Source organism: Mchenga conophoros, linkage group LG16, assembly GCF_057382185.1.
Source record: "Mchenga conophoros isolate Kocher_MC1m ecotype Shallow Benthic linkage group LG16, M_conophoros_male_GT1.1, whole genome shotgun sequence".
Classification (NCBI taxonomy): Eukaryota; Metazoa; Chordata; class Actinopteri; order Cichliformes; family Cichlidae; genus Mchenga; species Mchenga conophoros.
The window spans coordinates 31538123-31549262 of record NC_140541.1 but is presented as its reverse complement, the minus strand read 5'-3'; positions in this window follow the sequence as shown (position 1 = coordinate 31549262).

The window sequence follows — 11140 nt, the reverse complement described above, 5'->3', positions numbered from 1 at the left end:
CCCATTCTGCCACAGGAGCATTACTTATGTCCGGGTGTTTAGATAAGGTCTCACTCAGAGTGTGTGTTCCAGTTTATTAAAGCGGTCCTGAATGGGTTTGAAGTTAGGAGTATTGTGTAGGCTACTCAAGGTCAAATTAAAATATTATCTACAGTGCTGTTCAAAAGTCTTGAGTCACCCCTCATTCCTTTAATATTTTGCAAGAAAAATAGGAAATACATGAGGTGATTTACTGAAACGTGCATGGAAACACAGTATATGAAAGCTATTCTGTTCTAGCAAGCTGGTATTGCATGGTGGATCAAAATATGACAGTAGTTTTTAATTTTTCATCGGTTTTTATAAGATCCTCAACACTGGCTGAAACTCAGTGCCAAACCGTGACAGAGCCTCCACCGTGCTCCATACATGACGACTCGCTCCATCAGACCTGTTGTCACTGATTTTCAGTTAGTTCTTGTGTAATTTGGAACTTATTTTTTTTAGGGCAAGTACTTCTAACACTTATCAGATACAAGATATGGCTTGAATATGAGTGAAAAAGTAGTCAGTTTTGAAAGAAAGACCTTCAGAAAGCCTGGAGAACCATTACTTAAGACTACTTTAAAAAGTTGTAAGAAAGTCTGGCTCTTTAGAAGCAAAATCCAAAGAAACGAGGGGTAGCTCAAGGCAAATAATTTTTTTCAGAAAAGTTGGAGCCAGTCACTAAAAATAGTGGGTAAAGGGCTTAAATGTTAAGTTAGCAGCTATAAGCTATAACTAAGAAATATTAAGGTCAAAGTTGACTTGATCTTGTTTTTATAACGAGAGTACAATTAATGTTGCAGTTGTAGGATTTATATTCCACTACCTGACCTAAAGGTGATGTTCACGGGGGTACAGCTGTATGGTCCTACGTCAGTAATGGAAAGAAACCCATGTATCAGCACATGACAGACTAGCAGCATCCTGTTTCATTTATGTAACTACATCCTGGCGCCATTTGTGATATGAGTATAAGCAGTTCTTACACGTCTCCTCTGTGAATGGGCCCAGGTTGGGTTTTGGTTGTTTTGTTGCGACACATGGAGCAGGGTTAATCTGTTATAAATGAAACAGAGAAGGGTGGTGCAGTACTTAGTCGCCTTTCTGGGTTGGAACCTGCCAGCTGGGTTTCCTCCAGGTGATCAGTTGTCCTCCCACAGTCCAAAGACCTGGAGCTAAAAGGCTGACTGGCTCATCTGAAATACCTGTGAACATCATGAATGCTTCCAATGCTGAATATGAAACGGTGTGAAAACAGCTAACAAATCTAAGTTTCAACATGACCACTGCACCAAAACATGAGCTTATTTGTTAACATGGCCTGAATAAAATGGTGAAATTGAGACCTGCTGGCTTTTTTTCAACACTGGAACTGCATGACTTTGGTTTATCTCCAGAAAGATGCATGTTTTTCAAAGATTTTACTAGCATGAATGGTGGCTGGTCTCTGTGTCAGACCTGTGGGTTGTTGGTTTGCCTCACTGGCTCAAAGAGTTGGCAGGTGTAGTTAATGGTTTGACAAACAAAACAAAGCAACACAAAGATTTGACATGTTATGTAAACTTCAGGGTTTTCATTTGAGAATTACCAGATTTTGTTTTGTTTTTTACCTGATTTATGTTTCTGAGAAAATGAGATCCACATATGAGGACATTTGTTTTAAATTTCGATAGAACAGTGGCAGTATAATGTCCTCGTGAGTGGATATCAGGCCCTTGTAGAGCAAAATGCTGTATTTTGGTCTAGACAACCCAAAATGTGATGTCCACATATGTGGACGCCAGGTCCTAGGAGGTTAAAGACAAATTTCATGTTGGTATAGTTGATATGTCAAGCAATATATTGTATTTTCTGAAACTAGACTTCATTAGCATGTGGCTGAAATGCCTCCTTAAGCCTAAATCTTGGATTATACTCTTGTTGCAAACATTGACAGCTGGGGACCCGGTGGCCGAGTAATCATTGCTGTTATACTTGTTTGAAATTTGTTGCCTGGGCACATCCCTAGCTAGTCAATTGTAATATACATTCTCTGTAGAACAGTCTTCGCGGTCACAAAAAACAGGCAGCTACACGGACATTTGTGCAAAGCCTTGATGATGAAATTTATGTCGTTGGGACCCAAGCAGACACAGACACGGAAAGTATAAAACCTGGTCAAGTGGTTCTCTGTTTACCAAGTGGATATAACAATGGACAAACAAGGAGATGTCTGCAACAATGGGATTATCATTGCTTTTGGTGATGCCACGTCCAGGAGGAAGGTCCCAGATAATCACCTGCTGTACTCTCACATAGACACAACTGGACATCAGAGGAGTCTGTACTAAGAAGGTAGTAGATTCTCAAGATCACTGTCCGAATGTGAATCCAAATGGAAAAGGTTTTTAGCAAAAATGCCAAGGTCACTGTGAAAGGCTTAATCTGAAAAGTACTTCTACTTTCTGAAAACCTGCCCATTTAGCATGTGGCAAAAACAAACCCCAACCCTACCCTTAATCCAAGATGAGTTGATGAAGACCTGGTGAATTGTGAGAAGTTAAAGACCACCATGAAGACATCTGATTCCAATGAACATGACATTTATATTCTCACACGAAACCACCATCTGAAAAGTTCAAGGCTGTAGTGAAACCAGCTTTTCAGCTTAAGGCACAAAGATGCCCCGGAAGACATTAAACAAACCCAAACCCCAGATCAGTCGCCCATAATCTGGCAGCTTCCCCATACTGAGTTTCACCAAGCTGCAACTTGTATTTATTCAGACATATGACAACCAATGGACTTGAAACAGGATCTATATCTTTCTCTTGTATTTCCTGCACCATCTTATTTCCTTTCAGCTCTGTAACATAAGAGATATGACGGTGGAATGGTTTTGGTTGCAGGTTAATGCACTGTTAAGACTCACAGTATACTGCACAACATTGCAGACGAACGCAGTCTGTATGAAGGTGAGGGTGTGTCGGCTGGGTAGGTTGGCCCACTCTGTTGATGTAATGTGGACACAGTGATTAAGGAATCCTGTTTTCTATCAGCGGGATGATGTTACTCTGTGAAACAGCACCAGCACAGGGCCAAATTGTCGCTAAGCCGGTGAGTCAGTCTTATTTTGTCGTCCAAGATATCCAGGCATCTAGCCCGTATAACCAGCCGCGCTGCCAGTGAGTCAGGACAAGGACCTGCCAGAACACAGCCGCAGAAAGCCAGGCATCACTTCCACTATAGCTGGCTAGAAACCGCTCACCAAATCAGCCGTCAACTCGCCACCATAACTCTCTGTTCCGCCAAAGCTTGCAAGGAGGGGTATCAAGCAACAGGCAAGATTACTGCTGTGACAGCCAGGCATCCAGCAGGCCAGCATTTATGGCCAAATCTAGATTAGGGCAGTCAGATTCTTGGCTTTACTCTTGTATCAACACTAAGTCACAGAGTCTCTGTTTGCTTTCTGATAAATGATGAAGCACAGAATTTCAGATTAAAACCTTGTTACAGGGTTGGAAGCATCAAGCATAAAGTTCTAAATGCAGCCCTGAAGCCATACCTTTTGCTCTGGTCTCTGCTCATGTGGCTGTAATCAGCCACTGGATGATTAGGATAAGAAGACCATTACAATTTCCACGATTTCAGGAACCAACAAAATAACAAACATCCGACTGTGTAATGTAAACCACACAATAGACCTCCAACACATAACACCTGTGCAAAACAACCCCAGAGTGCAAATGGTGACTACACAGGAAGTTTCTGCTACGTTACGCTCCACAGCAAGTCATGAATACATCCTGTCACTCCTGTATCGGCCTGTTCAACCGTGCCCAGTGCTGTACCAGAACCAGAACCACCACCCAGAGCACAGTTCAAGTTTCTAACACTGAGGTCTGTTTTAAGTTCATCCTCGTCTCATAGTAGAAAGTTCACTAGTCAGGAAAAGTCATTTGTTTGATACAAATTTTCCGAGGACTTTAAAAAAATGTGGTTTCAGTTGGAAGTAGAATGCTTAACAACTATTACAACTCCACCCAAGGTTTATGTCACAGCTTCCTTAAATTAACAGTGTTAGTAATTACCTAAAAAAATTAACCAATATACCAGTATTCCCAAGCTTTTTAATCAAAACAATATTTTTAATGCTAATTTTCAAATTTACTGTTTTACAAAAAAGCAGAAATATGTAGTAAAGCATATTATTATTTAAATAAGATGCCAAATTACACTTACTTTTGTTCCTAAACAGAAAAAAAAATGTTTTAGTTGTTGGTGTTACGCTTGAATTATTTCTGAATTCTCAGAGGAGCCCAATGTGCCGCCTTAAATTTGGGTACAAAACATGAATTCAGTCTTGGCAGTCTTGGCAGCCGGGGGTCAGTCCGCCAGGGCCTCCGCTCCTGGCCGCCACCCGGCACACAATGCACCCGACCCCTATGGCGCCTCCTGCTGGTGGTGGGCCTGCGGGAGGATGGGCCCATGTCTCCTCTTTGGGCTGTGCCCGGCCGGGCCCCATGGACTAAGGCCCGGCCACCAGACGCTCGCCCTCGGGCACCCTCCCCGGGCCTGGCTCCAGGGCGGGGCCCCGGTAACCCTATCCCGGGCAGGGTAAACTGTTCCCTCGATGTCCTTTTCATAAGGGTCTTATGAATCGCTCTTTGTCTGGTCCCTCACCCAGGGCCAATTTGCCATGGGAGACCCTACCAGGGGGCAAAAGCCCCCAGACAACATAGCCCCTGGGATCCCTGTGACACACAAACCCCTCCACCACGATAAGGTAGCGATTCAAGGAGGGGCCATGGTTCTCAGCCGGAAAAGGGTGGAGTGCCCACTCCGGGTCGGGGATGAGTTCCTGCCCCAAGTGGAGGAGTTCAAGTATCTCGGGGTCTTGTTCGCGAGTGATGGGAGAAGGGAGCCGGAGATCGACAGACGGATTGGGGCTGCAGCTGCAGTAATGCGGACGCTGCACCGGTCCGTCGTGGTGAAGAGGGAGCTGAGTGTAAAAGCGAAGCTCTCAATTTACTGGTCGATCTACGTCCCTACCCTCACCTATGGCCACGAGCTGTGGGTAGTGACCGAAAGAACGAGATCGCGGATACAAGCGGCAGAAATGAGCTTCCTCCGAAGGGTGGCTGGCCTTTCCCTTAGAGATAGGGTGAGAAGTTCGGCCATCCGGGAGGGGCTCAGAGTAGAGCAGCTGCTGCTCCACATCGAAAGGAGCCAGCTGAAGTGGTTCGGGCATCTGACAAGGATGCCCCCTGGGCGCCTCCTGGGTGAGGTGTTCCAGGCATGTCCCACTGGGAGGAGGCCCCGGGGCAGACCCAGGACACGCTGGAGAGATTATATCTCTCGGCTGGCCTGGGAACGCCTTGGTATTCCCCCGGATAAGCTGGAGGAGGTGGCTGGGGAGAGGGAGGTCTGGGCCTCTTTGCTTAGGCTGCTGCCCCCGCGACCCGGCCCCGGACAAAGCGGATGAAAATGGATGGATGGGATGGATGGACATGAATTCAGTAAGTTTTGGTTTTAGACAAGTTTGTGATAGATTTCTAAAATATTTTTCTGATCGTCACTAATAAAGGAGTTTCAAAAGTTTAAGTCTGAAAGTGAGTTCAATGGACTAGTGCCATAGACATATCATGATTTCACTATTTAAAAGTGAAAGATATTAATTTCTTTATACGTGAACACATTTAAGTAGATAGTCAGATGAAAGGAAGCATGAAAAGTCACGACCAGTTCATGATTTCTGTGCAATGACTTGTGGGACTTGAGTTTGATTAACATCCACCTCATTTTGTAGAATTCTCACGTGTAAACCTGAATGGAACTGCTTAACATTCTAGACCCGTACTAGTTTCCCAGATAGCAAACAATAACTCAAAGTATGTTAAATCGGTGTTATTCCAATGTAATTACTCTTACACTTACACTTATCCAACATTTCTTTAGCACTGAGATTTCAATCTTTACCATAATGATGATTCGGATTAAAAATCATCATTAATTCATCATATCATGTTGCTGTCTGAGTCCAGATTCCTGAGAATTCTCAGAAGAAAGTGGAAATCTGAACAATCTAAACAACTGAGTATAGGTAAAAAAGAAAAACAAAAGGTAAACATTGATCTGACGACCTGCACTCACTATAATAATGGTGACCACAAGGTTTGAGTTAACATAAAATATCAAGAAATATTTAATTGTCACCCTTTTTGTCATGATTTACTGCTAAATGTTAATGTTATAAAAAATGCCACAAATATACAAAAACACTTTTGTACACAAACAGTAGTACATGCATCTTGGCCCATCACGGCCATTATGGGGTGCAGGGGGTTAACTAAAAACAACAAGAAGGATTATTAAGACAAAATGAATAATTCACACTTAATTTGAAAGTTTGAAATTTTTAATTTCTGAAAAATTATTGAATACCTTTATTCCAGGTGTTCCTGTTATTTTGGCTTCACCCTGTATTAAGCCTGATAACGGTAAAAAGCCACCTTGTTATTTCGGGGTGAAGCATTACAGGCTACAAGAAAAGTCCCTGAGGAGCACAAAGCTCTGAGCTGATGGACTCTTTTTTCTTCTTTTTCATCATTATCCAATACACCCCTCCATGCTCTGCCACATCGGCGGTGAGCATTAAAGATATTAAAGCCACAGGCTACATATTCATCATTTCTAACCACATTGTCTTCACAGCCCTCTGTTTATGAGGCGGCAGCTGAAAATGAAAATACCTTCATGACGGCCGCAGAGCTCAACTCCTGTTTATCGGGAGAAAAAGAAGGAGAAGAAAAAAGAGGAAACAAAAAGAGAAAACAAATTGTGAGCCTCAAATCATGGCGGTCTGTCATCTCCTAGCATCTCGTGCTTTGATGAGGAAGAGGGGTGCTTTCTGATGTTTTTCCTATTTAACTTTTCCTTTTTATCTCCCTCGCCTTCATGGCTTGGACCGCCGAGCGCTGCAGAGAGGCGACGAGGCGTTGCGGGTGTTTAATGGGTTTTTCGTTTTGAGGAGTCTGAAGAGTTTATCATCAGGGAGTAGTCAGATTTTTAGGCGCTAACCTCCCTCCACATGTCTGTAATTGAACATTGTTGAGAACAGAGGGCCACAGTCTTAAAGCCCAGGAGGCTCCAGTGTCAGCGCTGATTACGAGCTCGGTGGGAAATGAAAGTTTGAGCCTGAGTGGGATGAAATCTCTCTGGAGGCCATTGAGAACGCAGACCTGTGCTTGCGTTGGCTTGCTGTACATTTCTTGCTTTTTCGAGCGCTCTCTTTGCATACCAAACACAGTAACTTCAAAATGCTGCGCTCGGAGGGAAACTCCTGTATGATCCGAGATGCGTTTGATTTTCAGCGTTCTCCTTTGCAACGTTCGTGGGTAGATACAAACCAGACTCGGCTGCAGCTGAGTGAGATAATTGCTCAGTCATGCATGCGGCTGTGTCGTGTGTAAACAAGTAAGTAAGTCATCAGGGTGCATCTCCGTCGCACAATAAGAAGATAATCCACACAGAAACTCTTGATTCCTGTCGTGTGACTCATCCAGGAATACGGATTCCAATCATGGGTGAGCCCACGTGGGAGATATTCATCATGTCAACGAGCGCCGAATGCGAAGAAGCAGACTGTTTGTGGTCCTACGCAAAAATCAATCCATTGTTGCACACTGCTGTAGCTTTGCAGAAGAGCTTTTCAAACACATGTAGACATTTTGCCTCAACATACACACAATGGTCACTGCCGAGTTAAACCGAAAAGCAGCGCACATTTCGGTGCTTTATTTCGGTGCTTTTTTTTTCCTGAGCTGTGCACTTCTAGCTAATAATTTTACGTTTCCGAGGATAGTAGGCGGGTCCAGGTACGTGCGTTCTTTTAGAGCAGAGCTACAGATTAAAATGTCCAAGGCGAAGTCTGGCTGTACTTCACAGCAAAATATGCAAACTCAGCAGCCTGCAACAAGTGCTTTAAGGTGATACTGTCAAAGGAGGTAACACCTCAAATCCGATGAAACACCTGGCGACGCATAGCGTTTTTTTTAAAAGCCCAGAAATGCGCCGTATGATAGCTTGCTGCGAGACCTCACACCGAGCGCATCTACTGTGCGTGGGTTGCCTGTTATCTGACCCGGAGTTAGCAATATCCCCCAAAAACCCCGAAGAGGAGAGTCCTGGCCCCTAGCCCTGCCAGTGTAGCAGAAATGATGATGGATGATGATGCAGCAGCAGCTGTTCTTCTCTGCGTGAGTAGCTTAATGTTCGTGTGTAATTTACGTTGAGTAGGCTAACCACGTTATTACATTAATGCATGTAAAGTGAACTAACAAACCTCATCATAGCTACATGCGTCTGTCTTCTTGTTTGATGGCAGATACTCCCTTCACCCTGGCCAAAAAGGCTAAAATGACCAAAGAAAAAGTGGAAAACAGCTAAACATGAGAGGTTTTGGATAAAGTTTGTGTTTTTTCCATTGATTAAGCACTGCTTCCAGCCATATATGCCCCATAGCTGCAGAAAAGGCTAACATTGTTATCTTTTTACAAAAAACCAGCTGAACATGAGAGGTTTTTGGACCAATTTTGTGTTCTCCATTCTTTAAGCACCGGTTTGAGCACCGTTTGAGCACCGGCACCGTTTCAAAAGTACCGATTTGGCACCGGTATCGGATAAAACCTAAACGATACCCATCCCTACTCCTGCAGAAAGACCGGCTTTGTTAATTTAATCCGAGCCAGGGATCTACGCTTGATCTTTTATAAAAGCAGAAAAAAAGAGTAACATTTTATTTACTTTACAGTGGTTTGTTAAACTTTACAGCAGAAATAAACATGTTTACAGCCTGATATGAAAAAGGTTGCAGTATCTAATTTTCCACCTTTAAAAGTAGTCTAAAGGGGGTGAATGTTTTATTACTCACCAGACTCAATATCTGACAGATAATATGGGTTATTTTTCCATAAACTGTCAGCTGTTAAAGTCAAAATTTCATGCTACTTTTCTTGTCTGATATCAGGAACAGATAATTATGTATATAAGATCAGAATTATTGGAGATTATTAAAACACAATACAGAAGTTAATGCCCAACAGTCAGGAGAACATGTTGTTGTATTTGTAGGTTAGATTTGGAGTATTTTCACTGACGTGTTCTTAGAGTCTGAGGTAAAACTGATGTAGAAATAATATTTGACCTTTAATATGTGAAACTGAAAAGTGAAATACACATTAAACGTGACAAAACACAATTAAAGCCTGGACTTTACTACAGAGGTGTTATGACGTTTTACTGCTTAATCACACCTGTTGAGACATCATTAGAAAGTCATTTTAGTCTTTAACGAGCCAGCTGAAAGCTCTCATCATAATCACGTGAATCACTGAGTGAAACTACAGCAAGAAGCACTCCATGAAGTCCTGTATTACGGTGACGTCGTCATGAGTAAAAGCAGAAGCATGTAGCAGGGATGAGGATTTGGGGGCCAAGGTGTGTTATTAAATTGACAAAATCCAAAAAATGCAGGCTGGGAAGAGTCAAAGCCAGAGGAGGCCCGGTGAAGGGATTAAGTGGTTTTAAAGCTCCTGCTTTTGTTCCCCTCTCTGCGATGGAAGCTGCAGACACTAACACCTTCCATTCATGCACACAAAGGTGAGGGGTGGAGCTGGACGTCCTTACAATGCCTGAGCAGAGCAACAGGTGAGAGAGGCTCGGCTGGCAGGGAGCAGGCACACATTTTTATCAGCTGTGTGTGTGTACAGTCAGGACGATTAACCGTAGGTGTTGGCTGTGTTTCTGTCGCTGTACCAACAACGTGAACACCCAAAAGTTCATGAGTAATACCTGCACGGTTTGTTGTTGTCCGACTGCTCAAACAGAAACTGAAACTCTTTGTTTGGTAACCATGGATTCATCGACATCACCAAATCATCAACAGGTGATCACAAGAACCTGGAACACCTGTTCAAGAATCCTTTCAACTTTGACTTAAGGAATGTGTCTAGAGTATCCCCTACAAACCTGTGATGTATAATGCTTTGAGATTCACTTTTTCATAAGTCATCAACAGAATGAAACAAAGAAATTGCTTGTTGGTAAAGGTAAATTCAGAACCAGTAGATGCAAATCTGGACTTTAGGGTTTGGACAATAAGGTCTGAAAGCCTGAAACAGCAGGATCAGAGTAACCTGTTTTTAGTGAAAGTGCCATCATGCATTCAAAACCCTTATTTAAGCCTGGAAACATCAAGATGTTGCGGTTCGTGTAAACACGTGCTGTAACCGCACACTTGGTGTAAATAAACTCGCACGAACACAAAACCAAGACCTCAGATCTTCACATTATAGTAATCCATCATGCAGCGTCATCAGGGAGGCATCAGATACTAACGTCAGATAGATGTCAAATACTGAAATAGCTTTAAAATCCACAGAAGACTGTGGCAGCTTGTCAAAGGTGATTTGAACAGTCGAACCAAACCCAACTGAATCCAATCCCGGCTGAGCCACAGCAGTTAAACCAAGACTGGATATAAACTTGTTTGGACTACTCATTGTTGTCTTGTTGTTTTTGTGAAGCCTGAAACGACTGTATTTGGACGAGACAGTGGTGCACTAACTTATGCTACAGTCACAGCATTACCTAAATTATTGCAATCATGTGTAGTGAATTCACAATATCGATGTCTTTTAAATGGTTGCTTCAAAGATGGGGAACAGGTCTGGGATTGCTCATAGTTGCCATCTTCAACGCAACTTTGGTGCATCACGAAGAGGAGAAAACGGGAATACAATGGTGCCGCCCTGTGAGCTCACTGCGTCACCCCTCCTCTTCAGCCGGCCAAAGACCACGCCCCCGCCACAAATGGAGTCAGTCGATGATCGAATGGAGTCAAGTTAGCAATTGCATGCAATCTGTTTGTGATTAACAACAATTAACTGTGAAAAATCTGCAAAAATTGAAAATCCTTACTTACGCAGAAATTCACATTTACTGCTTACAGTCAGAACCTGAGAGATGTGAAACAAATCAGAAGTTCCTCCTTTGATAGCGACATAGTTGATACAGGATAGAGATTTAACTATAAAATGGTTCAACTGAGTCGAATACAACAAGTTGGCAACCAGCT